This window comes from Lactuca saligna, chromosome 6 (assembly GCF_052625555.1).
Source record: "Lactuca saligna cultivar CGN05327 chromosome 6, ASM5262555v1, whole genome shotgun sequence".
Lineage (NCBI taxonomy): Eukaryota > Viridiplantae > Streptophyta > Magnoliopsida > Asterales > Asteraceae > Lactuca > Lactuca saligna.
This window is the reverse complement of record NC_136422.1, coordinates 9055185-9078986: the sequence shown is the minus strand read 5'-3', so window position 1 is coordinate 9078986 and position 23802 is coordinate 9055185.

Below are 23802 nucleotides of genomic sequence, written 5' to 3'. Positions count from 1 at the left end.
CCTTCACATCCTGCTGGTACTTTGGGCAGTTTCGCTTCCAATGAGCTTTTTCATGGCAATAGAAGCATTCAGCCTCTTTTGGGTCAGAAGAAGGAGTAATGAAACCTTTCTTGGTTCCACTTGAAGAAGAGCCATCAAGGGTCCGAGCCTTGGTACCCTTCGAAGATCTCTTTCTCTTCCTCCCTCGACTTTTCCCGATTGCCAAAACCGGAGTTGAGTTTGAAGTAGGAGTGATAGCAACCGACTTCCCCTTAAGACCTGTTTCTGCGGTCTTGAGAAGTCCCTGAAGTTTGCTGAGAGTGACCTCTTCCTTATTCATGTGATATGTCATGCGGAATTGATCATAGCACGATGGTAAGGAGCGCAAAATTATATCTATTGCAAGCTCCTCAGGGAGGTTCACATTAAGCTTCAGCAATCGATCCACATATCTTTGCATTTTCTGCATGTGGCTCGTGACGGAATCCCCGTCCTTCATCATGGTTGTTATCATGGAGCAGATGATTTCGTACCTCTCTTGTCGTGCACTTTGATGGTATCTTTCCATCAAATCTTGGTGCATTTCATAAGGGTAGAAATCTTCATAAGATTTTTGGAGTTCTGTTGTCATTGTGGCCATCATGATGCATGCTACTTTCGTAGCATCCCTTTCATGTGCCTGGAAGTCAGCGATCTCCTGAGGAGTTGTAGTGGTCTCATCAATCTCCTTAAGCTCCTTGTCAAGGACATATTCTTTGTCCTCGTAGCGGGTAATCATCCTGATGTTTCTGATCCCTTCATTGAAGTTGGATCCATCAAAGGTGACTTTCCCACACAAACTCATAAGAGTAAAGGAGCCATTAGGATTCGAGATAGAAGCATTATTTGAAGACATCTGAAAGAGGAGAACAAGCTTAGTATAGATTTAAGAGATTCCTTAATAAAACACCCAAATGTAATATTAAGGCTAGGATCCAATCACAATATAATATAACTTAGAAGAGGTATGCCGTAATCTAAGCTATACCATATTTGAAAGGTAGGTGAATGATGATTCACCAATTTCCACCACGAAAACCGAAATATTAGATATTAGGTTTTATAATTGGTTCTTAGAAATTCCTAGATTCTTTGAGATCCAATGAACTTTTCAAAGGCATGTTTCAATCTCGAGAGTGCCCTCCAAGTTTTGTGACTGGGATACCGAGGATCACAAAACGAGGTGTGAAGTAACCATGCAAATCACTTGGTACCCTTAAAGTTTATCACTCAATCGATGTGCCGGTAAACCACACACGCTCCACCGATACTATAATAAACCTTAAGTCACCCTTTACCTACCTTGTTAAGTCCAAGTTAGTGTGCCGGTTAACCACACACGCTCCACCAACGACTTAGACAAAGTGTAAAGTGTAATTTCATGGATTAGCACCTTATTCACATTTTCCTAAAGTAACTAAGATTGGGAATTTAATAAATATTTAGTTACTTTATAATATACATCATACTTTGAATGAGAGTTTATAAGTCCTTGTCTTACCCGTTCGGCTAACGACCCTCCACCAGTCAAGCAAGCGGTGGGTGAGAGTAGACACCCATTAAGTCACCATTTTATAGGCAACAACCTTATACCTACCTTATAGACCGGCTTCGTGAATGAGGCGTACTAGCGGTAAGACGACTTTATTCTTATACATATATATATATATAATTATTAAATCATCATAATATAAGTATAAGGGTTGAATTTTAACTTTTAAAATTCTAGGGGTTGGAACTTAAAGTTTTAACTTAACTTTACTTGTTCCAAAACTTGAGGGCAAGTTTTGTAACTTTCAAAACTTTTCATTTCTTGTAACTTATGAGTTTAATAGAGTAATAAAATGAAGACTCTTCATTTTTCTAACTCTTGTGTTTGTTTTAATGGTTTTTTTAATTCAAGTGTGACTCTTGGTTTTCCATAACTTGAGGACAAGTTATGGACTCCATTAAAACACATTATGATCAAGAATTAAACTACCACATAGGTTACAAATAATTCCTATGATCATCTAAAACATCATAAGAACAAGAACATGAATATGAACTTATTCATAAATCAAAAATTACACTTAAAACTTTGTAATTTTGATAACTAGTTGTTGTAAATGAATTATAAAAGACATTACACCATCTAAGGCAAGTTTTTCAAGTACCAAAAAGTTTAGGGTAATGTTTATAATTCATTTCCAGCAACTAAATCGAAATTCTGCAATAAGTCGACCCTACTCGCCGAGTGCATGAACTTTACTCGCCGAGTTGGTTGAAGATGCACATGAACTCGACGAGACCCCCCTATAGACTCGACGAGTCCATTCGCAGACAGCAAGATTTTTGATTCTTTTTCAACTTTTAAGCACAAATAAGAGCAAACAAGCTTAGGCTCTGATACCACTAATGGGTTTTGAGCATTCTAACACTTCCTAAGTGTACATGCAACCCTAATAACCTTGGATCTATGTTTGTCTAATTATCATGCAAAGTTGAATTCCAAGGTTATATTCCTATCTAGCATACATGGGGAACACTTCTAACTTAAAGTATAGATAGAATAACTTACCTTGTTGTTGTTTGTGTTCCTTGAAACCTTGTGAGCCTAGCACCCCAAGTGTGATGCCTCAAATGCTTCACACAACACCAAATGCTCTTGGAAGAACTTATGAGAGAACACAAACTTCTCAAAATTGGCCAAGCCCTCTTGTTTCTTTTTGTCACCTTAGTGTAACCGATTTTAGGTGGAGAACATGTTTCTTATATAGTGTTGACACATCTAGGGTTAAACCCTAATGTGTCATGACTCTTCATTTCCATGACCCATGGGTTTGTAACTCCCATGGAGTATCCAATGGGTGGAACCCAACTTGACAATCCATGGAGCCTCTTAGCCCACTATACAAGATATGGATGATTTACATAATCAACCCATATATTTAATTAGTTATCTTTTGATCACATAATTAATTCTAAATTAATTCTTGATCAAACTAATCAAATAATATTATTAATATATTAGAACTTATAATATATTAATAATCTCCAAGTGTTATTTCTCTCATTTAGTCTATCCAATTGCATGGTGCCATGCAACCCAAATGGACCATGCCGGGTCGGGTCAAGTACAAACCAAAAATAGTTATGGACTTAGACACCTTATCCAACAAAAAAGTCTCTTGACACTCGGTGGGTATATCGTAATAAGCAAGATGATTCTGGAGTCATAGTGCAAAATAAGGCGAGATCGGTGGTTTGTGGGTTTAGACATATCGAGGGTCTTGAGTACACTGAGGTTTATGCTCCGGTGGCTCGCTTGGAGGCTATCTGTATCTTCCTTGCATAAGCTTCCTACATGAACTTCATAGTTTATCAGATGGATGTCAAGCCGGCCTTCTTGTATGGAAAGGTAAAGAAAGCAATCTACGTCGATCAACCCCCTGGGTTTGCCAACTCGAAGTTTCCTAATCATGTCTACAAGTTGGATAAGAAATTATATGGGTTACATCAACCTCCTCGACCATGGTATGTAACTCTCACAAAGCACTTGCACGAACATGGATATTCGCGTGGCACTATCGATCAAACCTTGTTCATCAAGCATACGGGTAATGATCAGATTCTAGTTCAGATCTATGTTGACGACATTATCTTCGGATCTACAAATTCGTAGCTACGCAAAGAGTTCGAATGAGTGATGAAAAAGAGGTTGGAGATGAGTTCGTTAGGCGAAATGGCCATGTTTTTGGGGATTCAGGTCCAACAGAAGTCAACCAGAATCCTGGTCCATCAAGCAAAGTATGTGGAGGATATACTGGAAAAGTTCAGGTTTCAAGACGCAAAACCTGCTTTGACGCCAATGGCCGAGCAACCCCTATTGACTCCAGCTACTGATGGCGAATCCATAGATCAAACTTACTACAGATCGATGATCAGTTCGTTGATGCATCTAACTGCAAGTCGACCAGACATCATGTTTACAATTTGTTAATGCACACGTTATCAGGCTAATCCTAAAATTTCACATCTTATTGCTATCAAAAGAATCTTTTGGTATATTAAAGGAAACCCAAAACTGGGTCTTTAGTATCCAAAAAATTCTGAATTTGATTTATATGTTTTGCTGACAGTAATTACGGAGGCTGTGAGCCTGACAGGAAATCTACATCCGGAGGGTGTCAATTCCTTGGTGACCGGCTGGTGTCTTGGCAGTGCAAGAAACAACACACCATCTCAACCTCAACAACAGAAGTCGAATATGTTGCTACCTCTGCTTGTTGCTATCAAGTTATATGGATCCAACATCAGATGTTGCCTGTTGGTTTATGGTTTCAACTATTTAGAAACCCTTATATTTTGTGATAATGAGGTTGCTATTCAGTTTGCTAAAAATCCAGTACAACACTCGAAAACCAAGCACATTGATATAAAAATTCATTTCATCAGAGATTGTTATGAGCGTTCGCTCATTCGGCTGGAACAGGTTCCGACTGCTAATAATGTGGCGGATCTGTTCACAAAGTCGTATAACAAACCTCGATTCGATGTCCTTGTGAGCTTTTTGAAAATGCTACGTTTTGAGGACTAATTTTTGTTTTAGGTTAGTTTAAATTTGCGCATTTTAATTTCATTCAAAATACAAAAACATTAGAAAATAAAAAAATTAAAACAAAAAAATAAATATATTTATCGTTGATAGTTTTTGTTTGTAGGAAATGTGATGGGAAGTGATATAATCATGTGATAACAAGCAATCTGAATCTGCGTAAGGTACCAAAGTCGAATTGTCTTAGCTCTATGTTCGATGCGATGGTAGACACGAAAGTTTTCAAAATGGACTTGACTAGGATCAGATGAACTTAAGGAATCTAGAAACCTGACCAATTAATGACCTAGATAGTTTCATTTAGCTCGAAAATACGATGCTTAGGTAGGTTGAGCAGAGAGATATACATGAGAATATGCGGATACATTAAATGATATGTATCTAGAACTGTGGATTAACTTTTCCTCAGTGTGCGGATTTTGTCCTTAATTCCGGTATTCACGGGGTAACTGGGGAATTCCAATAAATTAGGTCTGTAGAAAATTATTTTCTTTATTTCTATCTATTAATTATATGTTGCTTCCTCTGCTGATTGGAAAAGATCTGACCTGGATTGCAACATATGCAACTCTATCTCTTTGCATCCTCTTCTATGCTATTCTTCCTACCTGTTAGTCATATACTGTCTCCTTTGCGTGATTAACAATCCGACCTGGTACACAATATATTCAACCTTCTACTTCTCAATCCCTCTAAACTCTAGTTAGTCATATGTTTCACTATCTGCGTGATTGGAAGAGATCCCACCTGAGTGTACAACATATGCATTCTAAATTTGTCTTCCTTCTTAATGATTGTCTGCTCACCTGAAGTAAGGAGGATTCTGGAAGTCCTTGATTATTGGAGTATACCAGGAAGCGGGAAATACATTCTAATACAATTAAAATTGAACACTTTATAGGTTGTTTGTAGATCTCGCTGCTCAATTTAAGTGGACAACAATATCCTTGGTTGTCATCAGCTGAATGGTCTTTTAAGAACATTATCTATGTCCAGTCTTGTCACTTATGGTATGTTCTCAAAGTTATCAAAACATTTCGTGTTTAAGTGGACCACAATACCGGCGATCGACCAGACATGGATGTGAAAGCAGAAGTACCGATAAGTGGACTAAGGCTGTCTAACAACTTTGATCCCAATATCACAAAGTTTTTTTTAGTATTAGTTGAGGTGAAATTAGTTTTAATTCTTTTTAAAATCTCAATTTCATTTTTTAATTTTATTTTTATAAAAAAAGTTAGTTTAAAAAAAATATTTTTATTTTTATTTTTACTTTCTTATTTTATTTTATTTTTGTCCTCAAAATGTTTTAGTTTTAATAAGTTTTGGGGTATTGGACTTCATTTTATACACCGTCGATTGCGTTTCATTGCATTTGGACTAGGTATATAAGGAAGATCATCAGCTGAAAACTACTCCACCCCTCATTTTACTGTTCTCGACCGCGTACTCTCATCTTCTCTCTCTCTCTCTCTCTAAAAAATTTCGTAAAATTTCAAGATGTTGATCTGTTAACTTTGAAGGTATACTAATTCCTATCATAGATATGTGATTCTCGCATAAAATCGACAGCCATTAAGGGTTTAATCGACGAAAAATCAAAATCGGTGTTTACCGCCAGCCGTTTACGGTCACAAACTCCATCTTGACTATAAACTTTGTTCTTGGTCAAATTGATTATGATTTTTTTTAATTTGTAAAATAAGAAAAACTTTAATTTTTAATTATCAAATAAATTGTTTTTCTCACTTGGCTTGTTTTAGTGCAGATTTTATTGGCATAACTCAAGTTTGCTGACAATCACAATTTGGCTATCCTTTTGGCTGACCTTCCTGTTGCCCACGGAGAAGTCAAATCAATGATAAATGGATTGTGAGAATGTTGTATGTCTACTGTGTTGACTGTTAATCCAGCTATATTTCAAGGCCTGATAAAAGAATTCTGGAAGACAACAGATGTGAAGAAAGGAAGTGATTTCTCTGTTTCTGTTAAAGCTACACTCAAAGACTACAAAATTATCATCACAGAACAGTTCATCAAGGATGTGCTAAAAATTGACGATCAATCAACCTTCCCCTCTAAGATCGAGATTTCTCAAGTTGAGGAATTTCTTATCAAAATGGGATATGAAGGTGTTTTCCTTCCAACTTTGAAGAAGCTGCTGCCACCTTTTTGGAGATTTTTAGCTCATGTCTTTATGAGTTGCATTTCCAGAAAAAAATCTGATGCGGATGAAATTTCTTTGAGAAATAATGGAGCCATCATCTCTCTAGCTACAGGACTAAACTATAATTTCTCCACATTCATCCTCAATGAGTTGATTGCAAATATCCAAGCAAAGACAAGGGACAAGTTCTTGTTGTATACCAGATTCATTCAAAATTTCATTAATGAACAATTTCCTATATTAACCAAGGAAGGTGAAACCCTCGATATGAAGTCACTTGGACCAAACACTGTTGGGTTAATAAAGCAAAACAGAAAGGGAAAAGTCATTTTTCAAGGAAAGTATCCTTTAATAAAGTTTGGCTTATTTGCTGATCCATGCGAGGCGTTTAAGTCTCACGTATCATCTAACCGCATGACCTCTGAAGATGACATTATTTCTGAAAATGATGTTATTCCGGCTTCTGATCATGAAGATAATGTTATACCAGTTTCTGATCATGAAGATAATGTTGTTAGACCAATTGTTTTAGTAGCTGAAGAGCATGACTTGCATTCTGTACAAGTTGAGAGTGCTTACAATGAGGGAGCGATAGAGGATGCGATAGAGAACGAAGGAGATGATGGTGACTCCTTTACTGACTTGGATCTTACTAGCTTTGACAAGGATGATATTCTTTTGAATTTTGGAGCAAATGAAAACTTTTTGTCAGATGAAGACCTCGATAATTTTTTTGACAATATCCATGATGTTGCTCATCCAGCAACGGAGATACGGGAATCAGAAGACGTTCTCGAAACAACGCCTCCTACCTCTAACATATTGGCTGAAACTACAACTCCTATGGAGACAGCTTCAAGGATTCCTCCTCTTTATGATGTTCCTCCTACTATAGAGCCACTTATGAGTGATCCAGAAACAACTCAGACCTTCCAGTCTCCTTTAAAGAAGAGAAGATGCAACCTAAGGCAAGGAATTTTTGTTCGTGAACTATCTCAAGGCATTCTAACTCAACCAATAACTACTTCTTTTGTTGCTGCTTCATCTATACCATCAAATGAATGACCAAGTACTATTTTTGATGTTGGTGGTTCTTCAGCTCCCTTTGAATAATCTCCTTCTAGGACTCATCATGATGTCGCTTATGAGAGACTTGTTGTGAATTTGGACCATGAACAAAACTCAGTGCCTTCCTCCCGAGCTAAAGGAATTTTTATTGAGGAAGGCCATTTGGGAGAAGATGATCCTACCATACTTGTATTTCAAAAGGAAATCAGTGTGCTTAATCAAAAGAATATTGAGCTTAATATCCGTGTGGCTGATCTTGAAGCTGAGAAGGCCCAACTTAAAATTCAAGTTACAGATCTTGAAGTGGATAAAGCTCTGAAATCAAAGCAGATTTCTGACTTACAGACTCATTTTGGACTCATGACGGCTTATTATTATGATTTAAAGAAGATATTGGCAGAAGAACTTGGAGACAAGTTCAAATCCTTTGTTGAAGAATTAAGAATTCGCCAATCTTCTCAAGACCCTCCCCCCCCCCCACCCCGCCCCCACTGGTTGTTCCACCCACTAGAAGAAGAACTCAGATCGTTAATCGATTTGAGAAAGAACCAGTTCAAGCACCAAATGTTGTTGCTCTGAAGCGCACCAAATTAGCAGCTTCAAACCAGAAAAAGAAACTTTTTTTTCCAAAGGAGTTCCGATCAAAATGCTCCTGGTGATCAACCCAAAATAACTCTTACTAATCTTGAAGAACGATGTTTTGGACACATATATGGTGATAGATCAGGTATCGTTTCTCAGGGATTTCATGATACGCTGAATATGTGGCTCGTGAGACGCAAGAGTGGTAACACGGAGTTCTATAAAGATTTTCATGACTTTACCTCCTTGACCATGGTTGATCTCTCAGAATTGTCTAATGCTCCTTTTGCAAATCCTTCAAATGAATCTAAAGCAACTCATTTTAAGCTCTACTTGAAGAATCAGGTAAAGAAGGGATTTCCTGAAATGAAGACTGCTGAGTCCATCATCAAACAATTCCCTGACATACTGGATCCAAAGACAAATCTACCTTTCCAAACAGTGATGTGGCCTCCTACCAAACAAGTGAGACAAATTCCTGTGCTGCATAATTTTCCTGATGGATCACTAAAGAATATGCTTTACTGGGTTTTCGATGAAACCATAGCTTCTGCTATTATAAAACTTCAAGATGGTTGCATTCAATTATATGACAAGAGAGATCTACTTCAATTTGGAAGATGGGATATTCACCAACTGGCGCTTAATCAGATCAAGGTTACTGAAGACATTTTTGAGCCTGCTGCTAAATAGTACACTTCAATGGTTGCTGATATAATCAAGAAAAGGATGTAGAATGGGGCAATGGGGAAATCAGATGTACTTGTTGTTGACAAAGACTGAATCAAGCAAGGCCCAAACCAAGGGGGAGATTGAAGAGTCTAATTAATGGTTTGGGCTAGGCTAATCAATGTTCAGGTCTTATTTAGTCATTAGCATGTAATAGAGGTATTATTGGTGAGTTTACGGCCATAGGTGGTTTACGGTCGTAAACCTATTTACAGCCAGAATTTTTTCCCTATATATTGTGAGTGTCTGAGTCTGTTGTTGTTGATGCTTTCATAGCTATTTACGGTCATTACTGTATGTCCAAGTTGTACTCGACATTTTTGTGATATAAACATGTGCAAGGCTTGGTTTATTCTTCTTCTACTCCATTCTTTCATTGTTACATTGTCAGATTGCTTGATCACTGGTTAAGATCCTTGTTTCTAGGACATTACACTTCTCACCTTGAATAAATGTGTGTTTCACGTCAACCTAATATCTATGACCAATGGAAGTTTTGATGTGATCATTCGAAGGGATTGGTTATCACTTTATCGAGCAGAGATTTTATGTTACAAAAAAGTCGTCCGAATACCTTTACCCAACAACGAAAATATTGTGATTTATGGAGATAAATCACGAAATAACCTAAGAGTCATCTCTTGCATGAAGGCAAGAAGGTGTTTGCATAAAATATGCTTCGCTTTCTTGGTCCCATGGTGGATATGTGAGACAATGGTAAGGAAATCTAAAACGTACCACAAGTGTGCAACTACCCGGACGTATTTCTAGAGGATCTACCTGGAGTACCTCCAGTCAGACAGGTCGAATTCTGACCTAACCTAGCCCTTGGTGCAGCACCAGTGGCATGCTCTCCTTATCATCTGGCTCCATTGATAATGCAAGAAATATCCAATAAACTTCAGGGACTTATTAACAAAGGCTTTATCCGGTTAAGCTTCTTTCCATGGGGAGCTCTGGTATTTTTTTCAAAAAGAAGGATGGATTGTTCACGATGTGCATCGACTATCGAGAGTTGAACAAACTCTCCATCAAGAACTGATATCCACTCCCGATGATCGATGACCTGCTCGACCAGATACAAGGACTCTGTTACTACTAAAAGATCGATCTAACATTTAGCTACCATCAACTCAGAGTTCAAGAAGCAGACATTCTGAAGATGGTATTCAGGACTTGGTACGGTCACTACAAGTTTCTAGTTATACCAATAGGACTAACCAATGATGCCAACCGAAGTACGCTAATTCCTAGGGCTTGGAGACTATTAACAGATATTCATCGATAACTTCACTAAAATAGTCAAGGCTCTCACCACTCTAACCCAAAAGGACAAAGAGTTTGATTGGGGAGATAGATAAGAGTCTACCTTCCATAAATTGAAATAATTTTTATGCAGTGCACCAATTTTTCCTCTTCCAGAGGGAACAAAAGACTTTGTAGTATTTTGTAATGACTCTCACCAAGGATCAAGATACGTACCGATGCAAATGAATAAAGTCATTTCATACGCATCCAGACAACTTAAGCCAAACCAGATCAACTACACCACCCACAACTTCGAATTGAGTATTGTAGTGTTTTCCTTAATGATTTGGAGACACAACCTCTACGGCATGAAAGTGTGTATAAATGCTAAATGATTATGAATGTTAATATCGTTATCATCCTGGTAAAGCAAATATCGTAGCAGATGCTTTAAGTAGGAAAGAGCAAGCAAAACATTTTTCATGTATATGTTCTAACCCTAACCACCTACTCCAATCTCACCATCTAAATTTGAGATGCTCAGCTGGAAACACTCAAACCCAAAAATATCATAGGAGAAAACCTGCGAGGTATGGATAAACAGTTCAACCTCAAGGAAGACAGAACATGATATTTCGTGAATCGAATTTAGACCCCAAAGTTTTGTGAAGTCAGGAGTCCACGCTTAAATAAAGCTCCTAAGTTGAGATATTTAATACAGCCTGGATCAGATAAGATGTATCTTTATCTTAAGAAGTTGTATTGGTGGCCCAACTTGAAGCAAGAGATTGCCACCTATAACAGTAAGTGCTTGACTTACTCCAAAGTTAAAGTAGAGTACAAAAAGTCGTCTGGTCTACTATAACAACTGTCAATCCCGAAATAGAAATGGGATAATCAATTACCTCTAGTTGAGTTTTCATATAACAATAGCTACCACACTAGAATTAAAGTTGCTCCATTCGAGGCCTTGTATAGATGCAGGTGTCTTTCACCGATATGCTGCACAAAAGTTAGAGATACCCAACTAGCTAAAAGCATGATAGAGAAACTCTACTTACTGGTTCTGAGAACATTCATGAAGCAATGAAGAGGATCATTCAAAATGAAGGACTAATTAAATGTCACGCGTAGTCGTCTGAAAATCTACGTTGACACAAGACGCAAACCATTAGAGTTCAAAAACAGGAGACCGCATCCTACTAAAGGTCGTAATGTAGAAAAGCGTCATTAGATTTGGGAAACAAGGTAAACTAAAATCCCGTCACATCGGAGCTTTTGAAATCCTGTAAAGGGTTGGTCCGGTGGCTTACAAACTCAAGTTACATGAAGAACTCAACAAAATTCACAAAATTTCTACCTTTGTAATCATAAGAAGTGTCTCTCTAATGAGAACCTTGTATTTTCTCTCGACTAGATCCATGTCAACACTAAATATCACTTTGTGAAGGAACCAATGGAAATTATGGAACAAGAAATCAAAAACCTTAAACAAAGTCGCATACATATAGTAAACGCACGATGGAAGTCTTGTAGAGAAACGCGATGACTAGATGAAACAAAAGCATACATAATTTTTCAATGGTGTTCCCTCCACTACTGGAATGAAATACTAGTAGAACAAAATGATAGTGGAACAAGATATTCTAGAACAAAATAATTTCTAGACGAAATTCCTTTAATGGGGAGGTAATGTGACATCCCGGAATTTAAGTCAAAGACTTTGAACGGTCAAGTTCACAGTAAACCTCTTTATAATTTGACTCATTGAATTTCAGTGCACCTAATATAAAATAAATGAGTGATTTCAACTATTATAAGATATCAGACGATATCTTACTTCCAAATGTGTAAATTGACAAACAAATCAAACAGCTCAAACTGCAACCATAGGAATGCATCTGAAAAACTAAAATTTTGTGTTAAGTAGTTGTGAGCAATACAAACACTCTAGTCTCGCAGTAGGTGTTTCCTTGATTCCGAAAATATAAGGAACATCCAAAACAGAGTTCGTATGCAAAAGATACGACCCTTTTTAAGAATACAAAACCAGTATAATACTATTTTTCTTAAAATTACTCAAACCGTTTCTATCCGTTAAGGGACTTGCACACCTTAAACGAAAATTCCAAAATTATTTTTCGACTCAGGATATAACCTAACATTTAATTTCATATTTGAAATATTTTTATAAAAATATTTATAAAAGTTAAACTTCAGACGTTTTCAAATTATTAATCACGAAACCTTAAACTATTGATTTCAACATAATTTCAATTATTGGTAATGTGTTCTGGATAAATATAGGAATCCAAACTGGTTGCGGTGGATTTAACGATGGAAATAGCGAAACAATCAATAATTTCGTGAACGACTATATATATATATGTATATATATATATATATATATATATATATATATATATATATATATATATATGTATGTATATACAGGTATGGACATATGTCATAATAATTATATGTGGTCGATTAAATTTTCATCAATATATATTAGATGTATGTCAATTTTTAATTTAAGAAACCAATGTTTAACAAATTAATGATCTTTCATTTCCTAACGTATTAGTTTAATTATATATATATATATATATATATATATATATATATATATATATATATATATATATATATATATATATGTGTGTGTGTGTGTGTGTATGTATGTATGTATGTATGTATTACACAAATTATGTAACAAACTCATGATAAAAGAAAATAAATTATATTTATCAAGACATGATTTGTAAAACTTAAATACACATACATATGTATACAAAAGGAAAACAGTCAATAATAAACTGCAGAAAAGTCCTTACATATTGGCTTCATAATTGATTTAGTCTCTATATTTTTTTTTATTCAATTAAGTTATAAAAACCGGTAATCGTATTCAATTTAACCTTTACCGGGTCAACATGTAATTCAACTTTCAAAAAATATATTTTAAGCCTAGATTTCAAAATTTAATACAAATTTTGTAGAAAATTTACACTTTTGACCCATATTTTAATTTTTTTTAATAAATTTGGTCCAAAATATATCTTTTTTGGCCCAAATTTTAGAATTTTGTTATGAATTCATCATAACTTTAGTTTATTTACAACTTTTTTCTTCAAAAAAAAATCCGAATATTTTTTCTTTATAAAAACATATTTATACAAAAAAAACATATTTTCACATAAAAAACTTTATATTTACTTTATAAAACCTTTTTTTATTTTTTTTGTATACGAAATACCTATTTATAAAATTATGGTTTATTAAGAACATATATATATATATATATATATATATATATATATATATATATATATATATATATATATATATATATACAAATCCATTTCTATAAAAAAAAATGTATACATACATGTATTTTACAAACACCGGTTTTATATATAAATATGTTTGAATACAAATGCATTTATTATAAAATAGGGGTTTATAATATATATATATATATATATATATATATATATATATATATATATATATATATATATATATATATATATATATATATATATATATATGCACACTAGTAGCGTACCCGCTGATGGGTTTAAAACAATACATCAATCCTATGGTGCACATGCAAAGAATAAAGCTTTGGATATAGGTTTCTCTATTGTACATGAAAATTATCCAAAGCTTATAAACCCTAGATGTAGCATACAAAATCCGAAAATATCAAATAAAACAAGTTTAGATGATTACCTTGATTGTAGATTGAAGATCTTTAGCTTATGAGAGTCTAGCACCTCAAATGTGATGCCTCTATTGAATTACAAACACCAAAACAAGTTGGATGATCTTGGAGAGAGGAGATGTGAGGCTCAAAATCGGCTCTAAGACTTCTTAGGGTTTCCAGTGGCCGATTTCTGAAGCCGTAGGTGTCCTTATATAGGTGAGCTGCTAGGGTTTCAATAAAAACCCTAATTGATTAACTTAGGCCTTAAGCAGTCAATTGGAACCTTTTGGAATAAGGCCTTGGACGAGTTCAAGGTGGGCTTCCACCATAATTTCATCCACCCCTTTATCCATATGATCCATAGCCCAAAATCCAATTATCTTATAATTGCAATTCTAGTCCCCTAAGTTCAATTAATATCTTTTGATCACAAATTTAATTTCTTAATTAATTCTTAACCTATATTAATTAACCAATATAATTTCTCTTTCAAAATATTATTCATATACTATATTAATTGACCATAATATCCTCTTTCTTCACTAATCATCAGTCAAGTTGTTTCGGGGAAGGCAACCTAAAAGGATCATGCTACAACTGGGTCAAGTACATACCAAATATACTTATGAACTTAAACACTAATCCAACACCAACGCGATACGGCGATGACGATTGGTTTCATTCTGGCAATTAGTTTCAGAACGAAATTTAGGGTCATTCGGCGCTCTTCAAATTGTTTCCTTTCGATTTGTTTCATTTTGACAATTTATTAATTCTAACGATACCTAGACGATTTGTTTCATCCTGACGATTAGAGCAAACAAACGATCATAAATCTCAAAAAAACTAAATCGTGGCTTGGAATAAAAAATCGATTACCAATATTGAAATACAAAAACGAGTGCATACATTCAGTAGATAAAATAAAAGAAAACCCTAACTTTAATCGGTTCTTATAATAGAGAAACAACGATAGATCATGGTTTAGCGGTCCGATGTAGAAGATGTTGTAGGTGCGACGTTTTACGTTGGTGATTGTTATCGTCTGTAATAAAGGTGGAGATGATTGTAAGGAGTAGGATGAAATTGAGATTAAAAGAAAACCCGGTAAATGGTGAAATAAAATACAATTACCGGTTTTTGAAATTTAAATGAATAAAAAAAAATATAGGAACTAAATCGATTATGAAACCAATATGTACAGATTTTATTGCAATTTTCTTTTAAATATATTAAAAATACATACCAATAAATGCACAAAATTCATAGGGAAATTTATTATTTACCAATTTACACACAAAATACACATATTAAACATAAATGACCGTTATTAAACCTTCCACATCTAAAACTACACACAAAGAGCTTATACAATTTTACACACAAAATAAACATATTTTATACACATCCATACACAAAGATAACCACACATTTGTTTAAGCTGAAGCTGTCAGGACCCCCTCACATCTTTTCTCATTCTTTAAGTCCTGTCAATAAAAAAAATCCACAACCCAGATGCACACTCAAAGATTTAACAGATACAAAGCCACAAGAAACCATTCCGTGTACACTTAAAATCTCTCTTCTAATTATAGAATAAAATCATAAGAAATCGGCCTATAAGATTATAACAAACGACTTCAACATTTATAACAACCGCCTTCAATCCATTCAAAGCTTCACCTGAACTCTTCTTCGTGAAGAGTCAAATCAAACAAACCCAAACACATCCATGTTTCCTTTCATTCTGCACCAGTTCCAGACTTCCAGTCAAGAACACATGAAGAAACACCAATCGATTTCCCTGTAAAACATAAACCCCAAACATCTATCTCAGTTTATACTTCGATATCTGCCAACACACACACAAAAAAAAAAAAAAAAAAAAAAAAAGCGCAAAAAGAGAATAGAAGAACAGGGGAGCTGCAGGAGCAGCCCCCATTTAATTACCTGGAAATCGCCGGTGAGAGGCTGTCCCTCTCCATATTGCTCGTCGATTACCACCGAGACCGAAGCCTTTTCCCCTTTTTCCTTCTCTTCGGCCACACAGGAACCCTCCCTTCCCACTGATCGAACCCCTCGTACCCTCCACTTCTTCCGTCGAGCAAACCCACCGAAATTCTAGACCGAAGCCTTTTCCGCTTTTTCCTTCTCTTCGGCCACACAGGAACCCTCCCTTCCCACTGATCGAACCCCTCGCACCCTCCACTTCTTCTGTCGAGCAAACCCACCGAAATTCTAGACTCGTCGCTACTGCTGCTTGCATCGCTCCAAGCGGACCCGTTTCTTTTCCCCCTTCACACCCTGCAGTCGGACGAGAAGAAGAATCCTCGCTGCCTCCCCTCTTCCCTCTGTCTCTTCAGCCTCTTCGAACCCCGGAGGCGATCGCGATTGGTCACGACTTCCGGAATAGAGGACAGCGCACCTGCGTGCTTCCCTCTCGCCACCTTCAGTCATTGCTTCGCCTTTGGTCCTCCTTGCGACCGACGACGGGCAGAAACTCATAACGGAGTGGCCGGAAATTGGGATTACTCCTCCTCACGATAGATCGAGCGTCAGTGGTTGCCTTCGTGCCTTTTCCCCTCCCATCGTTCGTCCGCTTTAGTCGTTTCTTTTCCTTTTGCCCGTTTAAATCAAAGACGGGGAAATCAAGCCCTAAATTAGTGTAAGTTTAAACCATTAAACAACAATGGCCCCTCCATTGAAAAACGTCCCCAAAACTAAGCCCATTTTCAAAACTTGGTTTAAAATATCCACTTCAGCCCATGTTTCGGAAATGGATTGCCATATGGGATGATTTTAACAAAAATCAATCCATATTGCTTATTAATTTTAACAAAGACCACCATATACTAATTTATTTTAACAAAGACCACCCTATACTTAATAACTCATACCAAACGTATGGTTGGGTTTACTAGGTAATATAAATAGACAAGATGGTTGGTTTTAAGAATAAAGAACATCATGTAACAACTTTCACGACAAGTCTCACTCTACGAGTCTGATTCATGCTACGAGAATGCGTACGATCCCTTTTTAATATTTTAATGATTTTGGGGGGGGGGGGGGGGGGGGGAATACATGTACCTAATTATTTTGTTAATACAAATCAATTTCTTTCTTATGCGAAAATACAATAAACATAGTTTATAAAATATTATTATTTAACAATTTAATATGTTGTTACGAATAAACTAGTATAAACTTTTTGCATACGTATTATGCTTATTTATCATAAAATAACTAGTTCACACAACAAATACTACATGATACAAAATTATATGATTTTTATGTTGTATTGCATATTATGACAAACATATTATAACACTATTTAACATTTATATTTATATGTTTAAATGCATAAAAATTATACATGTACACGTGTTCATTACTTATAAACATCATATTTATAAAAGAAAGACATTACACTTTTACATACATGTTAAGCATACTCGGTTTTTATAAACTTTATAAAACGATATTCATTATGCCTAGTGACTTAATCACAATTAAGTTTGGGCTGAGAGTTATTCATAAATTCTTTAGTTAATGGCTTTTTAGTGAGACACTACGTTATTCATTAGCTAAGCCAAACCACTTAGCATACCCACACTTCTATAACTGTTAATCTTCAGAGCAAGATACTTATGTATAGACTTATACGGGGTTGACGTCCCCATCTGTGGTTCCTAGCAACAACCTCGACTGATTAATCAAAACGGGCGATTTGTGTCTACAATTTTTACTGCAACGTCTAATGAAGCATTTTAGTTAGGTACATTTAAGTCGCATAGCTCGGTTATAGGATTCACTATAAACATTAAATTAAATCTCTCTCACACACACACACATACACTCACCACAACCATGGGCATGGCCGGTCCAGACGGTAGGTAACCCGGGCGACCGCCCAGGGCCTACGTCTCCAGGGGCCCAAAATTTCTAGGCTATGTAGTGTATGTATATAAAAAAATTATTACCTAAATGAATTTTAGAGCCTAAAGTTGGTTCAAAGTCAAGCAGGATAAAACATAAAGAGTTTGACTTGATTGTTATTGCTAGTTGAATGTGTTTATAGTGAAGAATAATTGATATTTTTTTAATATTTATTATATTTTTCTTTAAGGGGTCCTTTTTTTCTTTTCGCTTCGGGCCCCATATACGTTTGGACCGATCCTACATGGGCTTGGATGCTTTCAAAACTATTTTAAGTATGGAATTACTTATTTAACAGGATAGTTTGGTTTTTAGGTATATTTAAAGATTCTTTACAAATGTGGTTTTTAAGTATGGATTTACTTATAGAAAGATACATTTTGGCTTTTAAAGACTCATGGCAAACACTGTTTTAACTATTGTTGTGATTAGTTTTGGTCATAAGAACATCCTATGTGCTCATACAAACCCTAATGCTTGGATCTAGGTTTCTCGATTGTACATGCAAGTTATCCAAGACTATAAACCCTAATTCTAGCATATAAGTAATCATATTAACATGAGAATAGGTTTAAGATATTACCTTGATTGTTATGTAGAAATAACAATCCTAATTCCTCCTTGTATTGACTTTAGAAAGCTTAGAGTCACAAATGTCACTCCTCTAATGGTTCACAAACACCATAAGCAAGAGGATGAAGAAGAGAGAGGATGGAGGCTGCCCAAAACCATCTACAAACCCTAGAGAAGTCTTAGCCCCGTTTTTGGGTCATAAGGGGTCTTTATATAGTAAGGATATTAGGATTATCTAACAAGGAAACCCTAAATTGGATGCTTAAGCCCTAAGCAACCCATGGAGCCCTTTCCTCAAGGCCTTGGACGATTTCATATGGGCTTCCCCCATAGAATTCGTCCACCTTATAATATAAGGCAATCCATGGCCCAAATTGCAATTATCTTATAATTACAATTCCAGTCCCTTAAGTTTAATTAATCTCTTTTAGTCACAAAACTAATTACCAATTAATTCTTGACTAATATTAATTAAACAATATGATTTCTCCTTTAATAGATTATTCTCATAATACTTTAATAAATCATATTTAATCCTTTCTCTCCATAATTCATCCTATCAAGTTGCTTTTGGTGAAGGCAACCCAAAAGGACCATGCACCATTGGGTCAAGAACATACCAAAATAGTTATGGACTTAGACACTAATCCAACAGTCTCCCACTTGGATAAGTCTAATAACTATTCTGCGTATGACTTCAGATCCTGATCTGCAATCGTACCTTTCCAAAGCCGCTGTCAACTCTGATCATATCAGATACACGTGTCCTTAGATAAGGGAGCATATATTCCTCCATTCTAGATATCATAAGACATGATTTCTAATCATTCTCTTTTTACTATTTCTCGAATTCCGATTTATGAAGACTGACTAATTGAACAAATCAAATTAGCCCTAGCCCGGCCGAGCATTTACGTTTGTCATCACTAAATCATTGAGGGGCCCAAAGATATCGTTTTTATCCTACTATGGATAAAAGGAACGGATAAACTTCGATACAATGCTTGCTTGTACTCACTCACCGAATCACACACAACAATATGTTTTATGACACCAAATTACTAGTGCGTTTACATATTATCAATGTGCAACCGATTAGCAAGATAGAACTCACACATCTTGGTTTCAAGAATATAATATGTTATCGTCTCACCAATCACTCGTGATACAATTCATGGAGTGATCCAAGTGAGCGTGGGTTTAATCCAATGCTCAAATGTTATTCATAAGCACTTATGAACATTGCAACAAACATTTGCTTATGTCTAATATCCTTTTAGACAATCCACACACCAATTCACGATAGTCTTCATTCATATCTACTTCTAACATATGAACGACTGTGGCCCGTTTGAATAATTTGACTGTTCTAAACCAATTAAATTATTCAGGAAGTCAAAACATGCAAAGTGAAACACAAGAAGAATACTAATCCCATATGGCCTCAAACCTTTGAGTATAAATAAAACTCCTTTTATTTATCACCATATCGATTACTCATTATTTGTCGTTTCGGGTAATCAACTTCTTACTTGAACTACAACAGTTGTCCCATGCTCTTAGCATGCACACAATGTTTACCTATGGTTATTACTTCATGAAATATATCAAATTGAACACATTTCCAATCATTCTCATTTTACAACTCCAAATCCTTTTTCATAAGTAAAAGAATATCAAATTATTGCTACTTATAGAATATGCTAGATTCTAACATTCTATGCAATGATTCTTCCGTAATGTCACTGCACCAAAGTCACAAAGACTATTTCCAATGATATTACAAAATCTTCTATCGGAGATTGTTACAAGACAATTCCTTAGATATGACGTTTCTCATTCAAAGTACATTCCTTTGAACACCCTTATGCATAAATATTTCTAATCTAGACATAGATTTTCAATATTCAATTCCCAATATGGACACGCTTCCATATTTTCCATATGACAACTCATTCTTAATAGAATCTTATCTATTCGTAATGATGTCGATATGGTCCATCCAATACGGAAACATTTTCATAATTTCCATATGATAACTCATTCTTAATAGAATCTTTTCTATTCATAATAATGTCGATATGGTCCATTCAATACCATGCTTCCAACTACTCATAAGCAACCAATCCTCGTCAAACTTTGGATTGTCCTTTGATAGTTGTTTAATTATTTTAGTCAAAACCGATTCTAGTCCCTTTTCCCTCTAAAGGCGCTAGACATTTTGAAAATTTTAGAATGGTCAAACATTAAAGCATTTTCAATTGATCCTATACCCGAAGCGTATGGGACACGACACATAATGTTTTATTTGCTATGTTCTCAAAATTCGAATTGTGAAGAGGAATCTCGTAATCATAATCAAAGTTTTAAGAACACACTATGTACTTTTGACTAAATGTATTAACATTCCACAACCTAAGCCTTTAGATTTAAAATGAAGCATAATATTCTCTCCCTTAATTATAGCAAAATAACTATTCCATCCTTACAACTTTGCAAAGAATGACTCTTGTTTTCTATAATTAGTATTGCCAACTTGCAATACGTGCCTTAATAATCATACAATCATAACATTTATGCTCCCACTATCATCATGATTATAAAACATAACTCTTATGCTCCCACTAGCTTTGACATGTATTCAGAAACAGCTTAACTTTCAGAAAAACAATACTTATTGAATTTCTTAAGTTCATGTTTCTAATACTTAGTGCTTTGATAATCGTTTATCAATGCTTCTTGAACTTATACACCTTTGCCTTAGATAGTTCATATGTGTGTCTAAAAAATTAAGACTAATTGCCAAACCTCACAATTCAAATTATGGAAAGGGATACCGTAACCATAATCAAATTCGAGAATGCAATTTTACAATCACTATCTTCTTAAAATCTTTCTTAGTGAAAGCATTTTCTCACAATCATTTTCATGAAGGAGGAAATCTTATGACACTTAGATTTAAATGGTGTATGTGTTCCTATCCATGTGAATTTGTTAAAACCAAGGTTTACGACAAATTCAAACTCATATGGACCGAACTTTCTTAATCTTGATTTCTTGCCTTATGGTAGCACAGCTGCCCACCATGTCTTCTAAGTAGTTAAGCAGCTCACCCTTTCCTATCGATGTACCTTTCATTGATTAAGGTGCCTTGCCTTTTATGCGTTCAAACGAGAACTCATAGGACTCATATGCACAATTAACTCAATTGGAATGGCATAGAAAACAAAATAGTGTCAACACGATAGGTTGTAAACCTCAACTCGTGTGCTAGTGATGATCGATAAGGTTTATTTGGTTTGTTCTTGAAACCTTTCAAGACCATTAAGACTCCCACTGACTCCTTGACATATAAGATTCTCTTGTCAATAAACATTTCTTGACATACAAATATTCAAGAGTTAGTGTAGTTTTTATCAAAACACTTCATAAATTGATCCTAGTTGGTCTTTGTCTTATCCAAGACATCACAACTTTCCACATTTGATGAATTTTATAAACCTTCTTAATACTTTTCACTCATTGTCACAATCTTAACTTTAAGACTTGTTATTGGAATGAAGTATGGTTGACTTTTTGATTTAACCATTTCTTCAATCTTTGATTCCTCTTCTTAAACATACAATTGTACTAAGACTCACTTAGAGGATCATTTGAGATATGGTTCTTAATCATTAAGACCTATCATAATACATAAAAGGTACTCTCCCTTCTTCTTATAATGGATAACCTTTTATCTTTCTGCCTACTTGATTCTTCTTATTCGTTCTGTCATTGATTTAAACCTTTTTAATCAATTCCGAATTACACTTAATCTTATAAGTATAAACATATTTACTAAACCTTTAGTAAATCATGATGAACATATTTGTTACTCTTATGGTGGACTTGATCAACACGCAACTTTGTGTACTCGATCTCCTAGTCCTTCACTTGACACTTTGTCAACGAATTAGTCTAATTTCCAAATATAAAATTTCTCATTCATCATGCAACCAAGTTGCGTGATTCCAAATTTCTGTCCAATTGAAATTTGGGCGATGAGAAACTCTCCCTATTTGGTAAATTCTTGATTTTTTTTATAAACACCATAAATAAGAATCGTATCCATTTGTTGTAGAAATATTCAAACATCAATTTTCATAAAGATTTCATTGCAAGGAAGTAAACAAATAAATAAAGAGTAAATTACACGAATGGTCCCTATGGTTTGGGGTAATTTGCGTGCTTGGTCCCTAACTTATTTTTTTAACTCGGAAAGTCCCTATGGTTTGTTTTTATTACGTGTTTGATTTCTATTGTTTATTTTTGTTACACGTTTGGTCCCTATCTTATCTAAAAAGACTATTATTTAATGAGGAAAAAATGATGGGGTAGGTAAGATAAGGTGAGGGGGTGGGATTAGGGGTGTGTTTATTTAAATAAATTAAAAAAATCAAGGGCATAATAGTCTTTTTAGGTAAGATAGGGACCAAGCGCGTAACAAAAACAAACAGTAGGGACCTTCCGAGTTAAAAAAATAAGTTAGGGACCAAACGCGCAAATTACCCTAAACCATAGGGACCATTCGTATAATTTACTCATAAATAAATAAGTCAAACCAAAATTTATTTTATTTATAAAAGCAGCGGAAAACGTTTGTCCTTACAATGCAAACTCCATTGAAAACTAAGTATTTCAAAAGGAAAATTTCTAACAACTCTATCATAACTATCTAAGCTCAAAATCTAATCTTCAAGTCCATGCGATCAAGATCCATTTCTTGTGATTAGATTCATCTTGCTCTTTCACCAAGCTTCCTTTCTTTTCACCGATCCTACAAAAACATTCAAATGCAATCTTATCACATCATGTATTTTGAATCAATGAATAGGAACTTAACGAAGTTAGATAGTGGATTTTACCTGAAGCGCAATCATACTCTTTGACTCTCCCATCTTTGGAATTTTCAGGCTCTTGGGGCAGACTTCTATCCAACGCCCTTTCTCTTGGCAGCAAACGCATGTCGCTTCTCTTAGAACGTCCTCGGAAGCATAGTCGGTTGAGTTTCCCAACAAATACGCTCCATTGCTTCGCCAAATCATTTCTAATTCAGCAACAGTGAGCATGTAAGTTAGGTCAATGAGGTTGTCGTCATGATCCATCATATAATACTTTCTTTTGAACTCA